The sequence below is a fragment of the Asparagus officinalis genome, chromosome 4 (assembly GCF_001876935.1).
Source record: "Asparagus officinalis chromosome 4, Aspof.V1, whole genome shotgun sequence".
NCBI lineage: Eukaryota > Viridiplantae > Streptophyta > Magnoliopsida > Asparagales > Asparagaceae > Asparagus > Asparagus officinalis.
Genome location: NC_033797.1, coordinates 128,802,026 through 128,819,103, shown reverse-complemented (window position 1 = coordinate 128,819,103; position 17,078 = coordinate 128,802,026). Strand labels below are relative to the sequence as shown.

Genomic DNA, 17,078 nt, shown 5'->3' with positions numbered 1-17,078 from the left:
CGGCAGTCGCCGCTGACGCGCACCTCCGAGGCAGTTTGCTCTGTCTTACGTATTTTGGCTCTAACTTCCTCGTCCGATACCAGAATAAGGTGATCCAAGATGCGTTAAAAATCTAGCGAAGAGATCTACAACTTACCATAGGCGCGTCACTCTCTTTACTTGAGTATCACCTTGTATTGCTGTGCTATTGCCGCGTCAGTTATCACTGCCGCGCACCTCCGAGGCAGTTTGCGTTATCTCGGGTATTTTGACTTTAACTTCCTCGTCCGATATCAGAATAAGGTGATCCAAGATACGTTAGAAAGCTATCAAAGAGGTCTACAACTTTCTATAGGTGCGCTACTCTATTTTGTGTGTGCAACACCTTCCACTATCACGCCTATGCGCGCCAGTGTTCCTTGTCGCGGGTGTTTATGTTATTTCACATGTTCCTTTGCTTCTTTTGGCTTTGGATGATCTCCTCTGACTTAGATAGGAATATTCATACCTATAGGCATTTTTAAATGTCTACAGAGGGCATAGAGAGACACTTCAAGATTAGTTATAGACCGTAGTAGAATGGGGTCGCAGAGAGGCTAAATCGATCTTTGCTGGAGAAGATCCAATGTTTATTATCACAGAGTGGTTAGGAGAAGATCTTTTAGGCTGAGGCACTTACATATGTGAGCCACCTCATTAATAGGTTGTCCTTATCTGTGATTTAGGGGAAGACCCCTATGGAAATGTGGTTGGGAGAGCCAGCACATGACTATGACCAGCTCAAGGTATTTGGGTGCCCTGCATTTTATCATGTGAGAACAGATAAATTGGAACTTCAAGCTAGGAAGGCCATATTTGTAGGATTCAAGTGTGGTGTCAAGAGATACAAGCTTTGGTATCCAGTTGATAGGAAGATTATGCTGAGTAGAGACATCACGTTTGATGAGGCTTCTATCTTGAAGCTTCCTAGATCTCATCAGGTGGAGAGTAACCCGACAGAGGAGATATCGCAGGTGGTGGAGATCGATACAGCTCCACATTGTCCAGATGGTATAGTATCCATTAGTGTGCCGATTGAGGTGACGCCAGGCGAGCATGACGGTGACACGGAGGATACAGGTACTGATGTGTAGGATCCGGGACCGATGGCTCAGGTTCATGATTCTATTGCGATTCGGTGACAGATGAGAGACATACGGATACCAGCACGGTATACCAATACAGTAGTTGCATATGCACTTCCGGTGGAGAGTATAATTAAGATGGTGCCTACTACATTCAGAGAGGCCGAGCAGAGTTCGGAGGCTGATTCGTGGCAGGTAGCTATGCAAGAGGAGATGGAATCTCTTCATAAGAACGATACATGGGAGCTGGTTGAGCTTCCAAAGGGGCGTAAGACAATTGGTTTCAAGTGGGTATACACAAAGAAGGAGGGCATTGAAGGCACTCCATTGAGGTTCAAAGCTAGATTGGTTGTGAATGGCTATGCACAGGAGGAAGGTATTGACTATAATAAGGTTTTCTCTCCGGTGGTGAAGCACTCTTCGATTCAGATTTTGCTAGCTTTGGTGGCGAAGTATGGTTTGGAGTTAGATCAGTTGGATGTGAAGACGGTATTTTTTCATGGTGATCTTGATAAAGAAATATATATGACTCAGCCATTAGGATTCCAAGCTGTAGGAAAGAAAAAATTAGTTTGTAGATTGAAGAATCGCTATACGGTTTGAAGAAGTCTCCTCGTTAGTGGTATAGGCGATTCGATAATTTTATGATTGGTCATTCGTACACTCGGAGCCAGTTTGATCCTTGTGTATATTTTCCCAAGTTGAAAGGAGGTGCATACATCTATTTGTTACTTTATATCAATGATATGTTGGTTGCCTCTTTTCCAGATCTGCTATAGATGAGTTGAAGGCACAGCTTTAAAATGAGTTTGAGATGAAGGATTTGGGTGAGGCGAAACGTATTCTAGGGATGGAGATCAACAGAGACAAGAAGAATGGTAGAATTTGTTTGACACAAGTGGCTTATTTGAAGAAGGTTCTACAGTGATTTCATGTTAGCTTGAATACGAAGCTAGTTAGTGTACCATTGGGAGCCCATTTGAAACTTTTAGCTGACCTTTCACCAAAGACAGTTGAAGATAGAGAGTTGATATCAAAGACTCCATATGCGAGCGCGATTGAGATCTTGATGTACGTGATGATATGTACGAGGTCAGATTTATCACAGGCGGTGAGCATGGTTTCGAGATACATACACGATATAGGAGTGGGTCATTGGGACGCAATGAGATGGATTTTGAGGTACATTCGAGGTACACTCAATGTTGGTTAGATTTATGAGCGGGACACTACAGGTGGGCAGTTATGCATTGGTTATGTTGATTCAAATTATGTTGGGGATTTGGATAAGCGTCGGTCTACGACAGGATATGTGTTTACTTTGACCTGTGTGTCGGTGTGTTGGAGATACACCTTACAGTCTACAGTGGCTTTATCTACGATGGAGGCAGAGTATATAGCAATTACAGAGGCTATGAAGAAGCCTATTTGGCTTCAAGGACTTTTGGAGGAACTTGGTATATCGCAGAGGTCCATCACTATTCATTGTGATAGCATGAGTGCTATCTATTTGGCGAAAAATCAGATTTTTCATGCGAGAACGAAGCACATTGATGTTTGTTATTACTTCGTTCAGGATGTTCTTAAAGATGGGATGTGGAGATTGTGAAAATCCACACGAAGGATAATCCGGCGAATATGCTCACTAAGGTGGTTCCGAGCAACAAGTTTGATCATTATCGAAACTTGTTACACATTCGTGATTGTTAAGGCCGTTGACGGCCATTTGGATGAACTACGGGCGACTTGATCCCTTGGGAGAGGGGGTACGTAGGCAACCACATTGGTGCAGCCGAATTTGATGAGATGACAAATTGGTGCTCATGTTGGTGTCGGCTCAATTTTGAGAATACTTCGCCAAGGTGGAGAATTGTTAGATAGCAGGATTCCTAATCCATTTTGGTAACATAACGTTATTAGGATTCCTAATCTATTTTGGTAACATGAGGTTATTAGGATTCCTAATTTGTTTTGTTTTGGTTTTAGGATTCCTAGTGTGTTTTGGTTATAGTTTTTCTATATATATGGAGATTAGAATCAATCATAATGAGGGAGGAGAGTTGTAATTAGAGATTAGAGAGACTTTTGAGCATTGTGAGAGGGAGATATTGTGAGCAAGTTGAGAGCTTTGGTTGATGGTTAGTTTATGAGTTTTGTGATATTGTAACTCTTTGTACTCTCCTTGATTTAGTAGAATCTCCCCATCCTCTCCCCGTGGACGTAGGCAATTTGCCGAACCACGTAAAATTGGTTGTCTTGCTATTTGTGTGATTTGTAATAGTTTATTTAGGTTCCCTCGACAGGTCAGTCCTAGAACTGATGAAAGGAAGAGCTGATATCTCACTTTGTTGAGATATTTTGCTTAAGGTTCTTGTTTTCTTGGTGAAACGAAAATTCTTATTGTAACCTGACTCTCTTGTTGTGCTGCCGAGGTGCTGCCGAAATTTCCGCTGCGCGCAACAGATTATGTTCAAGATCAACCTTTGTAACATAAAATAGCTCGTCATTCTTCAAATTGGCTCTGATACTAGCTAAACATTGTGTTCTTGTTGATGACCTTGCCCAATAGTTATTGGATGTGGTATGATGATCTTGCCCGATAGTTACCATTATCATTGAGCTAAGAACGCTTCACTTTCGTCCCAAATCCAATATTCTTAGCATACTGGTTATAGAATGCGCAAGCTTCTTCAAATGACATAAAATTCATTCCTTTTGCAGGATTTATGTGATCAATTCTGGTTGTAGTGTTATGACTATTGTCATCTTGAATCTATGAATTGATATTTTGATCACGACCTCTTTTGCGTAGATCCTTCTTCAATTCCAGCACCCTATGTTCTCTACAAGTCAAGAAAAAGATAATTAAATACACATCGCATCACATTCTAAAATTAGCTTAAATCTTCATATCTCAAAGATTAATAATAAATACAAATCAAGTACTAAAGCCTTAAATTAGAGGAAATGTTAGGTTATTCTAGTTTGTTTGCTACAGGTGCGGTCTAAACCAATCAACCATAACTTATACGTCATTCAAGAGCACAAGCGCCATTTAACTTTTTTTTTCACTAGTGTGAACACCGTGCAAATCAAGTACTGATATATCATTTTTTCCCCCTGCTATAGTAATCTCGGTTTTAAATACTATAGCAATATTTTAGAATTTTTTTATATTACTACATTATCACACTTCTGCTACAGTTTTTTTAAAAAATGCTACAGTAATATTTTTTTAAAAATGCTACAGCATCTCGTTTCTTGTTTGTTACAGTAATAAATGTTACAGTGAATATTACTGTAGTATTTACTATGGCACGAATAGTGAATCTTGTGTTCTCCCATTTGTATAGAAAAGTAGATTTGATAAAATTTGAGTGACCAAAGCTTGAATCAAATAGAGGAGACAATTGCCGTAGTTCTTAATTTTGCAAGTAGTAGTTCTAGCGAAGCAATCATAGGCTTCACTACAAGCAACCAAAGCGAGTTGGGTACAGATATTAGAAAAAGAAGCCCATAAAATCCCTTGGAGGGTGGGTGATGGAAGGAGACTTCAATGGTGATTATGGTTGAACACGAGATGTCAATGGTGAAGGTTGAGCACGAGAAGTCGGCGTTCGTAGAGAGAGAACAAATTGAGGAAATAAATAAAAGTCTAATAAAGAAGACGGAAAGTCTCTCTATTTCATTAAAAAAATATTTGTTATTTTTCTGTACCGAAATAAAAAAAATATATTTGTTTCTTTATTTTTCTGTGACAATACCGAAATTAACCCTCATTAATTATTTTTTTGTTAACAGCTTGGAAATATTGCCAACTCACGTGTCTCATCTAATGGTTCCTAATTCGGATCCAAAAGGAATCTATATACTATTACTAAAAGCTCTTAGCTTTCAAAACACCACTTGGCTAAAATGACACAAGGCAAAAAATAACACATACCCTTGAAAACGCCACATGGCATCAATTTCGGTTCCTAACATTATTCATTATCTTGAAAATAACATCATTTTACCATTATTTAATCTATTACTATCTATTACTATCAATTTCGGTTCCCTATATTATTTTGGGAAAAGATAACTTGTGTTTAGTCTCTAGCTCCTCTCTCTCCCTCCCATAAAACTCCGAGTTCAACCTTCTCATCTTCCCAAAGCAATTGTCTACTTTTTCCAACGCATCATCATCATCATCATCTGTTCAATTGATCATATTCAGTTCCTAAAGAATCAAAGCTTCTCTCCCTCATGGAGTCCCCTCATGGAGCACAGAACCTTTTTCCTCAAACCCTGCTCCTCCTCCTCCTCCAAAATTCCCCAAGAGAAGTCGGCGAAGTGCGGTCGAAGGCACTGCACCTACTTCAATGGAAACTGCGATGACAGCTCTAATGATGAATTCGTCGGCGATTCCCCTCCGACCGTCGCCGCTGGATCCGGCGACGCGCTGGAGATCATTAAGGTAGTAGTTTTGATCTTTTAATATATTTGATGAAGTTTTCTTTTTGGTCAAAATTTAGATAGTTTTATTCCTAATTTGTAGGACTTAGTTCTGTGCGAGAGCCTATCGGAGCGTATCTGTTGGCGGACGCATCAAAGATCGTGGAAACTAATAAAACCAAGATCGGAAATGGTAAAGATGTTTGCATCAAGTTCGTAACTGAAAATTTGTAGTCTTTAGGTTATGATACCTCCATCTACAAGTCTAAATGGGATAAAACCCTTTCGATTCCAGCTGGAGCGTTTATTTCAGAAAAAAAATCCCTCTTTTCTTATTGTTATCTCAGTTACTTAGGTCTCACTATGCTGTTTTTTGCGATTCATAATATAAAAGTCTTGCATATATGACTTCATTTCTCTGGTAGAAAAGATGCACTCATAAAGTTTTTCGATGACGGTTGCAGTATCATGAATCTAATTGGAGTTTTAAAGTTCAAGAAGATGGAGGAGGATTTTATTCGCAGTTCTGGCCTTCCTTATACCATTATCAGGTCTATTACTTATTACTAATATATTAATGCTTAGATAAATTTCTTCACCTATATGAACTTGTAGAATGGTAAAAACTTTTGGCTGAAACATTCAATTTTTTTTTTTTTTTGCTTATCAGGGCTGAAAGATTGACTGATGGACCTTATACTTCTTATGATTTAAATACGCTTATTAAAGCAACTGCTGGAGAAAGGAGAGCAGTAGTTATAGGCCAAGGTATCACTTTTTTGATCTCAAACATTGAAATATCAGCAGTTTTTGTATATCTCTAACTATAGTTTGAAGTTCTAATTCCAAAACCCTGTAACAATGTGAGACTCAAAATTGCTTGATGTACATTTTCAATCTATAGTCCTTATACAAAACTTGATATAAGTTAACAAACATGGCCTATTCAAATAATTTCTACTAAATAAAATGGCATGATATTGGTCATGGAAAGCTAGCTTGTATATGGACTTAGAGAAGTATGCATCACAAAAACAGTTAACAAAAGAGATTTAATAGAATTAAATGGAAGGATAATAAGCATGTAGCCGACCCCCAAAATCTGGGATAAAAGCTTTGTTGTTCTATTTGAAATTGCTCATTGAAAGTTAGTTAAGGAAAGAAATAATCATCTGAATTTGTGAAAAATCGGTTGCCTTATAACTAGAAGCTAGAAAGCTTCTTTCATATTTCACTATCATACAGATATTAAGGGTTAAATTCATAACGTAGCCATAAAATTTGGAGGGTTTTGCACAAAACTACCATTAACTTTTTTTATTAGATAACTATAATGAAAAATTGTAGAAAAATCCCATAAACTATAGGAAATTTTTACTGGCGGGTTATTTATGTCCATCAATCTGGAAAATTCACAGGACTAATATAGAAGATATATAAAGTACACCAGAACTAAATTGTCTAAAACGTGTCGAGTGTTAAGCATGTGACAACCTACACTCATTGTCATCAGGCATGATAGTTTAGTGAAAAGTTCATGGTAGTTTCTCTAACATGTGACAACCTACACTCATTGTCATCAGGCATGATAGTTTAGTGAAAAGTTCATGGTAGTTTCTCTAATAATCATGGTAATGTTAGCATACCTTATCAGCATGATAGTTTAGTGAAAAGTTCATGGTAGTTTCTCTAATAATCATGGTAATGTTAGCATACCTTATCATTAATCAATAGCCCTTACTCCTCTTTATCACAGTAGTTTTGTGGATTGTAATAACATTGTACAACAATATAGTGATATCTCTCAACTTGCATCTGCATGCTACAATCGATGGATATTTTGTTGCAAAACGTTTTGTAATCATGTTGCATTATGATAAATTACAAAATGAGGGGTTTTTAACCAGTTACTTAAAATTGATATTTTTTGTTGTTCAGGAGATAAACTTGTGGGCGAGGTTAGTAGACTTGTAGTGGCAGAAGCCTGCATACAAGCTCTCGATATAGACTTTACCAAGGGACAAATTTCAAGGAAGGCTGCAGAGGTTGTTGGACTCATCATAGTTCAGATTGAAAGGTATTGATTTATATCTTATACCCTTTCAATTATAATCCAATTAGATGTATGATTTTATATTTTATGCAGCTTTCAGAGACAGCTTAGATTTGAACCAGGTACATTACATATTTCCTTCTTTTATAGAGCTACATATTTATTCATTTCATTTATCAATCTGCATATATAGATGAGGTTGAACATTATATTAGTAATATTTTTTAAGTTTACCCATTTTTTGTACTTTTTTAACATTTTACTTTAATTTTGAATTTTTATACCATATAAATAATAAAATAACTCCCACCATATTTCTGAATACTGTTTTTACATATTTACATTTTTCAAACTTTATAGAATCTTAAACTGATTCAAGTTTTTCAAACTTTCTAATTTTCTAAACTATATATGCAACTTAGGTTGTATCATTTTTTATTACTTATATATTATTATTGTTTTATTTTGTATTTTTTTGCTACATTAATTTTTGTATATTAAACAAATCTGTACATCGCACGGGCCTGAAACTAGTTATTCTATAAATTGTTGTTAAGTACAAAGTTACAACCACTTATATCCTTTAAAATATTTTATTAGCAATTATATCTCCAAGATTCAAGGGAAGAATGCAGCTGAGACTCTATTGTTTGGTGGATCACCGCTGAAATTGCGTTGCCAGAATGAATTCACACGCAGCACCTCTTCCCAATTTTTTAAATGAAATTTTAAAAATAAATGCATTTGACAAAATCTCCTTCTAGAAATTTCTTCTGCAAGAGACTGTTTGTTTTTTTAAAGAAAGAGAGATTGTGCATATGAGATCAATAGTTTTTAGAATTAACACATGCACATGGATCGATAAATTTAGCACACCAGAAATTCATTGAATCTGCCAATTTATTTTAATATTATGAGAGTCTATGAAACCATGGGTCAGATGGTTAACTCTAGTGCACTGATTTGACCAGAATCTTTCATTGTTTAAAAAGTTTTCAAAACAGGGGATGATCTGTGTTAAACTTTATTTAATTGGCTCTTCTCAATTTTTTTTTCTTTTATCCAGCTCAACATTTTTCTTCCTTGGGATTACTGGTACGAAAATAAGTAGAGGATAAATATTTTAAAAAAAATCTAAACAACATTATTAAGCAATCAACTACTTTGATGCTAACATATTAACATAAGCCGTATTCTTACGCAAATTGCATGAATAATCATAGTTTATGTCAGGAAGTTAAGTTGTGAGTGAGTATATTTAAAAAAGTTTAGGATTCCTTAATCTTCTCTGATGACTGATAAATTATGAGAAGTAGATCCCTACATAACTAGCAGATGTTAGAGACCCGAAAGAGATTTGCCTCGACATAATGCCCTCATATGCTCAAGCCAGTGATAGATAAAGCAATCAGAAGAGAGGATGCAAAATCTAGTCTAGGGTTTTTATCATATGTATCTTAGCATAGTAAAAATGACTACCATTTGTAGAGGATTTTTTTATTTTTTGGGGTTGGGTTTGGGGGGGTTCTACATCTACTTTATACGTGTCGGTGGTCGCTTAGGTGGCTGTGAAGGGTTGCCCTCCTCACATTTAATGTGATAGCGACAGATTGACAAAAGTACAAATGACATTCGAGGAGCCATTATGATACCTAGTCTTGCATTTAATGTCATGGCGATTGACCGGCGGAGTATGGGGCTGCTTGGCAATGCATTTAATGTGAACAACATTAATGAGACTAATAGGTCACTCTCTGTTTTGGGATGTTCCCTAATGGAGTCCGACCAAAAGCCGTCTTCGTCTCAGACTTGGACTTTTTTGATGGATTCTGATTTGAAGATGCTTTTCATCTCAAACTTGGTCTGCTAGAAATGTCAACTTGGTTGATCAAGCTGTGTTTACATCCAGCCCATTAATGTGATGGTGGTCAAGTTTTAAGGGTTTGTTGAATTTAGTGATTTTCAGGATATAACCGAGCCCTTAAATTTAAAAATATCACAAAATCTCCTTTAAGCGTTGTTAGAAAATCCCCTAAATCAAAGCTCTTGCCGGCATTAAGGTGTTGTTTGGTTTGATGTAAAAATAAATTGCAACAAATGTTGCATGTAGCATTTGCTGCAGGAAATGAACTTCAAATACATTGTTTGGATATCTGCAATTGTATTGTAGGAAATATATTTCTAATACAAATTTGGTGTTTGATTAAAAAAGCAATTAGAGCAAAAGCTACATAACTTTGCTATATAAGAAAACTTGTGTTTAGTGATTTCTACTTGAATTTAAAATAATTTATTTTGATGATGTGGAATTTTTTTATTTTTTAATTCTATTTTTTGAAGTTTGCAGTTTTTCCTCCCACGAAATTGGCCGTAGCATTTGTTATAAGATTTTTCAACAAAATGTGAGTTCATTTACCTTCTCCAATTACAAAGTTACAAACCAAACAATGCAGTTACACAAATCATGTTGTTTTATTTATTTTTGCAACTCTAATTTCATCCAACCAAACAGCCTAAGCGATTTTGAGAACCAAAACTAAAGAGAGGGGGGGGGGGGGGGGGGGTTATGACATTTATGAAAGTGAAAGGAACTATCTAGTTAAATGCCCAAACTTACGGGAAGTTTTGTGAAATTTCCCTATAATTATTTATATAGCTAGGCGTGGGAGGGTTAATTTGATCCAATGTTCGTGCCTCAGTCCCTTGCCCTTGCTATCTAGTGATCTATGCAATTAATTTGCTCTATCATTCTTCAGTTCACTGTTTGCTCAAAAAACCATTGAACCCACAAATTATAGATTCCTTCAAAAAGTGCAGCACCCAAAATTCTCAAATTTGCGCACTCAAGGGACTGGTCACAAAATCCCATTACTCATTGTCGGCTATAACTTACAGTTGAATAATGAAGTCTATTCAAAGGAAAAATATACCTCTTAGTGAATCATGCGCGCACATCATCTCCAATGGCATCTTCAATTCATTAACGGCAGAGAACAGATTATTTGGCATCAAATATTGGATAAAAGGTCGAGTCATGATGTGTCGATATAAAGGCAAAAAGGAGTTTGACTTCCTGGCACCACACCATTCTATAGTTGGCTTTCACGCCCATAAGATCATGTGATATTTTAAAGCAGGGTAAATTTCACTGAACTCCCTAGCATTTTCAATGTTTTGTACTGAACGCCCGATAACTTTCAAAAATCGAACTAACTCGACATATCATTTTGTTTTATTAGCGAGTATATTAAATCTGAAAAAAAAGGTGGCCAAAGATAATTTATAGAACTTAGATTCGTAGTGAATTTGGATTTATATGCCTCAGCATATTGATACTTTAATACTTCGGTTCGAGTTATGGATGTTAAAATCCAAATCAATTACAAGTAATTATAAAATCTTTCATTTTCAGCATCATTTTTAAGTCTACTTAGGATGTCATCGTTGTTCGGTTGCATGCACACTTCTAACAAGAACCTCTACACTTTTCACAATAAATACATTAAGAAAATGAAAAACGTTGTAACTGTCCAACTACTATATATACACTTTCAATCCAACGCAAAAGCAATGACATCTTTTGTCACCCAATTTTTTCTTTTTAAATCTTGCTCACCCTTTCAACTATGCATTTATCAGCTGTAATCAAAACTAGCTAAGAGTTACTCTGACGCTATGTCGAAACTTTTTGTCACTATGCTAAAACTATAAAGTTATTAATTAGATATTTTTGTTTTCAGCCCAATTGTTTACCTTAATTTATCTATAAGTTCAATAACTTTTTTTTTATCATTGAACCCAGTTAACTTTATGTATTTATCTTTAAACACAAATAGTATAAAATAGAGTTATAGTTAGGGGTAGGCTAGAGTCGGGCCGGTTCATGCCCGTGACCCAGCCTGCCGGGTTTAAGACCTGGCCAGGTCAGGCCTAACCCGGCTGGGTCAGAGTGAGCGGGGCCTATTTCTCTGATCTGGGGCCTGGGATTGGACTCAACCCGGCCCACGACCCTAGGTGCAGGCCGGATCTCACCCGACCCATGGCCTATGGGTTGTGGGACGACCCATAGGTTTGTTGTCCAACTTTTTTTCCCTATTTGCTCATCTTTTTAGTTATATAAAACTTGTCCTTACAATTATAAAAATATTTTTAATTTATTTTTTAGTAATTTAAACTTGCATTAAACTATTATTAAAGTTTTAGTCATTTTACATAGACAACATCGAGCTTAAAGATTGTTGTTTTGCTTCTCAATGGGCCAAAAGACCAACAAATCAACGATCAATGGCATTTTAGCTTTATTGGCAGCAGACCCAAAGGGCTAAAGGAACATCTAGACTAACCAAAACATATATCATGGGTCGGGTCGGGTCGGGTGTGGGTCGGGTTAGTGTGGATCGCGCCTACTTCTCTGACCTCGGGTCTAGGGTTGTACCTAATCCCACCCATGACCCGGGTATATCATGGGCTGGGTCGGGCCCGGCCTACTATGGGCCACGTTAGGTCGGGTCGTGGCCCGTGGTGAGTTAGGTCGGGTTAGCACGCAGGTCGACCCGACCCACACTCAACCCCAGTTATAGTATCTTGTGTTTGTACATTTTTGGGTAAAAACTCCAAAATACCCCACCCTCAATCTCCATAAAACAATTCTCTTTGCTCTTCGTTCTCTCCTCTTTCAATTTCTCTCTACCCAAAATCAGTTCTCTTTCAAGTTCTTTCTCCACGTAATACCCCAATGAAAACCCCCTTATTCCTCTGTTTGCTCTCTGTTGTCTAGTCTTTGTTGATGCTCAGATTTGTCCCTTCTTCTCCCCTCTTTCAATTTCTCTACAACTAGCTCAATTTGAGCAAAAATCTGAGCCCTAATTGTTGCCTTAACTTGTCTATTTTTTAGCAAAAAATTGCAAAGTTATTCATGCCATGACTGCTGCCATTGCCTGACCGACACTCGACTCCAACTGTGATGCCAACATGCCCCTCAACCACCGCTATTGTCTGACTATCCCTTGATTCCAATTGTGATGTCGACAGGCGGTCGACAGCTATCGCCGCCTGACCATTGTCATTGCCTGACCACGACCATTGTTGACGTTACCCTACAATCTGTTGGGGAAACCCCGGTGCCGAGATCTAATACCAAATAGCCGAGAGAGATGAACAATCACACCAAACAATAGCACAAACACAATAACACAAGTTTTAACGTGGTTCGGCGAGATGCCTACGTCCACGGGGCAAGGAGGGGGGAGTTTTCACTATTAGAAATAAAGAGGGACAAACTAGGGTTACAAATCTCTCATAAACCCTCAACAAATTAACTCTCAATCTCTCTAATTGCTGCTAGAATAGAAGCCCAAAGAAAACCCCTTCCAATAGCTCAAATCTCCTGCTCTCAAACCCTAGAGACACCCCTTAGGTATTTATACCAATCCCAAACGAAATGGGTCTTGAAACAGAACCAGACCCAAAAAACCGCTATGGCGGTCGACCGCGGTCGATCGCGATCCATCATGGTCGACCACCATGGTCGACCGCCCTCAATCCCAGAACAGCCTTAAAATCCAGGAAACATCTGCGGTCGACCGTCGTTGTCGACCGCCACGTAGTAAAACAAAAACTCGCGGTCGACCGTCGCGGTCGATCGCGCTGATCCAGACACACAGAAAGCTCTATGCACGAACGGCGGTCGACCGCCACACGGTCGACCGCCAAACCTATAAATGCTGATTCTGAGCCTTCAACTGCCAATTTCTACAAATCTCCACCTCGGTGAAGATTCTTCCAAACTGAGCCGACACCAACCAAACCAATTTCCTCACTTGTTGCATCCAATACGCCATGGCAACAGACTCATGACAACGGACCCCATTCAAAACACGTCGAGACCCAAACGGGAGTGCGAACACTCACCCCAAACCAACTGTGTCTACTCACCAAATCAGCTGTATCAAAACTGACTGCCTATGTATCCTCTCCAAGGAATCAAGCCTTCACGTAATTCACCTAATGGCCTCTAAAGGCCCTTAATCCAAAAGAAGATTCCTCAACTCTTCACCAATACCAACATCCAATGCACGACTAACAGCATCACCAATGGCTCCATACTGAAACGATCTAAACACCTCCACCTGAGGTGAACCAATGACTGTATCTAAGCTATATCCACCAGCTGTAAATGGATCTACCAACTCGCCATTCGCATCCTGAACAATCTGATATCCAAACTGTGTCACCTCAGTCAGAATCCTAACTAATGCAAAATTACCTGTTGTATGTGGAGTAAGCTCCACCCAATGTGGAGTAGCATCACCTTCCACCCGCTGTGATATCCCACTGACCTGATCAATACTCTCTACCTGCTGAGAGTTCAAAGTGACAAACCTGCTCAAACCAAACTCAGAAGCTCCCAACTGATAGCCGAATGAGCCCTTGAATCCCAAATATGCAATCAGATCCACTCTCACATCAACGATGTGACCAAGTACTGGGTAGCCAAATATCCGATGCCAACCAAAACTGAAGCAGCTTCACCAGATCTAACAACTCTACACGCAGCAGTCATCAACCCCATAAGATAGCCTAAACGTGTCGAAACCCGAATACCAATTCCATTGCTCGACAACCAATGCCGATCTTCCTCCAGAAAAAAACAGCCCACTAAATACACCATCTCATCACGTCACTCCACTGTCTCCTCTCATCTAAAGTGTCTCCAACTGTCATGAGCTCGGCACCAATGCAAGAAAAAACCCCTACTAGAGCTAGTACGATGGGTAACCTTTCTGCTCATACACCTCCTCCAACTGTCACAGACTACTAGGGCTTCATACCAATGGGACTTGGCTGCAACCCATAAATGCCTAGTACAATCCCCAACATAGGAAACAAAATAACAATTACCTCCCAATAATGCATCCATGGAAGGCCCCCTAATGCCTGACTGAACACCTCTAATAAGACCCCACGATTGGTGGATAGAAGTGCCCAACTCCACATCGGTCTTCTCGCTCATCCCAATGTGCTCAAAGGACTTTAATCTGCAGGTCATAGCACTCCTCAACAATCTGTACACAGCATAAACAATAATATATCCCAGCATCAAACAATGCCATAGTCTAGCCAAAAGAAGCCGTCAACGCTCTATCAATCACCGTCCTCCCAAGCAGATAATACAAGTTACTCCTCCTGACGTCCTTCATAACAATCATGGACCCCAATGTGACCTTCAAGCGAGAATCCGCCAAGGTCACCCTATAGCATGCTGCCTCTAATACCCAAGTGAAATGATGTTCTTCCTCAGTTGAGGAACGAACCTCACATCAACCAACTCCTGAATCATCCCGTCACTCGTCCGAATAAGAACGGTACCAATACCACCAATAGGGTATCTGTGATCATTAATCATAAGTACAACATCCCCTCTTTCTAACTCCTGAAAGCTGAAGAACCAATCCCTCCTAGGGCATATGTAGTAAGTAGCACCCGAATCCAACATCCACTCGGTGGAGTCGGCAACACCAACTGATGGAAGAGCTGGTATGAATAGCCCGAAGAATCTGAATCTGAAATGTCGCCACTAGTCTTGGCAACATTCAACTCTGAAGCTTGAATAGCTTTCCTCTTATTCTTCCCGGCTTACAATTTTGGGCATTCGGCTTTTCAATGTCCATCCTCTCTACAAAAGACACACTGATTCCTACCAATTGCAGGATGCCCCCCTCTAGACTACGATCTCCTACCATAGTTTGGACTTCTAGCTCTTACAACCAATGCCCCCGCTACCGGCTCAATAAAAATCTCCTTGTCCTTCTTACGAAGTTGATAATTCACAAGAGCCGCGGTGACCTCACTATATAAAAAAGATACCTTCCCATTAATAAGAGTGAGGACGAAGGTCTCATATTTCTCATCGGGTAAGGAACTCAATAATAACAACGCCTTATCCTCATCTTCAACAATGACATCTACATTCGCCAAATCTGCAAGTAGCTTCGTGTAGTGGTTCATGTGATCACTAATGGATGTCTCCTTCTTCAATTGGAAGCGATAAAGCCTCCTCTAAGACCTCTCAAATCTTCTTTGCAGAAGTCTCATTCATCACATCATATTTTAGATCTTGAGTGAGACAAGACCTAATCACAACACACACCGTTCTATTCATTTTCTTCCAAACCTTCTCATCAATGTCGACCGGTTTCCCATCCAACTCCAACGTATCTTCCAAATTTTGCGCATTTAACGCATCCATGACTTCGCATCTCCAAAGTCTAAAATTATTTGTGCCATCGAACTTCTCTACATCTATCTTCCTAGAATGAACATTCAAACTTTGGACGGTCTTCACATAGAAGAACCCTCCTCACTTTTATCTTTCTCGGTCATTATCTCAAAGCACCCAAACAATTGTGGAACAAACAAGAAATAGATCCAACTTGAAAAAGATAAAAACTTTACCACAAAGATCCCACCTTTATCACCAATCGAAGCTCTAGATGAACTTCCCAACTGATCTACACCTCCAAAAAGCCCAAGCGTTGCCCGGAGCTCTGATACCACTTGTTGGGGAAACCCCGGTGCCAAGATCCAATACCAAATAGCCGAGAGAGATGAATAATCACACCAAACAATAGCACAAATACAATAACACCAGTTTTAACGTTGTTCGGCGAGATGCCTTTGTCCACGGGGCAAGGAGGGGGAGTTTTCACTATTAGAAATCAAGAGGGACAAACTAGGGTTACAAATCTCTCATAAACTCTCAACAAATCAACTCTCAATCTCTCCAATTGCTCCTAGAATAGAAGCCCAAAGAAAACCCCTTCCAACAGTTCAAATCTCCTGCTCTCAAATCCTAGAGACACCCTCTAGGTATTTATACCAATCCCAAATGAAACGGGTCTGGAAACAGAACCAGCCCTGAAACAGCTGCGGCGGTCTGACCGTTGCGGTTCGCCGGTCCATCGCGGTCGATCCGCTACGGTCGAACACACACCTTCAATCCAGAGGGAGCCTCAAAAGTCCAGAAACATCTGGCGGTCGACTATGACGGTCGTGTCCCGATGAAAAAACATAAACTCCTGCGGTCGACCGCTTCGCTGAGTTCCATGACGCATAAGGAAGCATTTGTGCACGAACAGCGGTCGACCGTCACGGTCGACCGCCAACCTGTCAACTGCCTGTTCTGAGCCATCAACTGCCAATTTCTACACCATCGTCGTCAACTAACACTTTTCTTCCTTTGATATTATAAGTTTTAAAACCTTATCATTTATTTTGTTAGCATTGCATTCATACAAACATGCAAGCACTACAGTGTTAGAGAGATTGGTTGGGAAAATAATTGAGTTCTCATACTTCATGAATTATTGTTTCTTTAAATTGACATCATAAATAGTTTAAGTTTAGATAATTGGTATATTTCTGATATATTACAGATAATGAGTTTACTGTCTGATATCTTAGATATTTTTCTAAAAATTCTAAAG

General features: G+C 39.1%; 1 long non-coding RNA gene across 1 annotated transcript; it reads left to right on the top strand.

The window, feature by feature from the left end:
* LOC109836147 lies at positions 6,042 to 7,560 on the top strand. Its single transcript, XR_002245857.1, has 3 exons — positions 6,042 to 6,091; positions 6,211 to 6,308; positions 7,479 to 7,560. It is a non-coding gene; the product is annotated as an uncharacterized LOC109836147 (long non-coding RNA).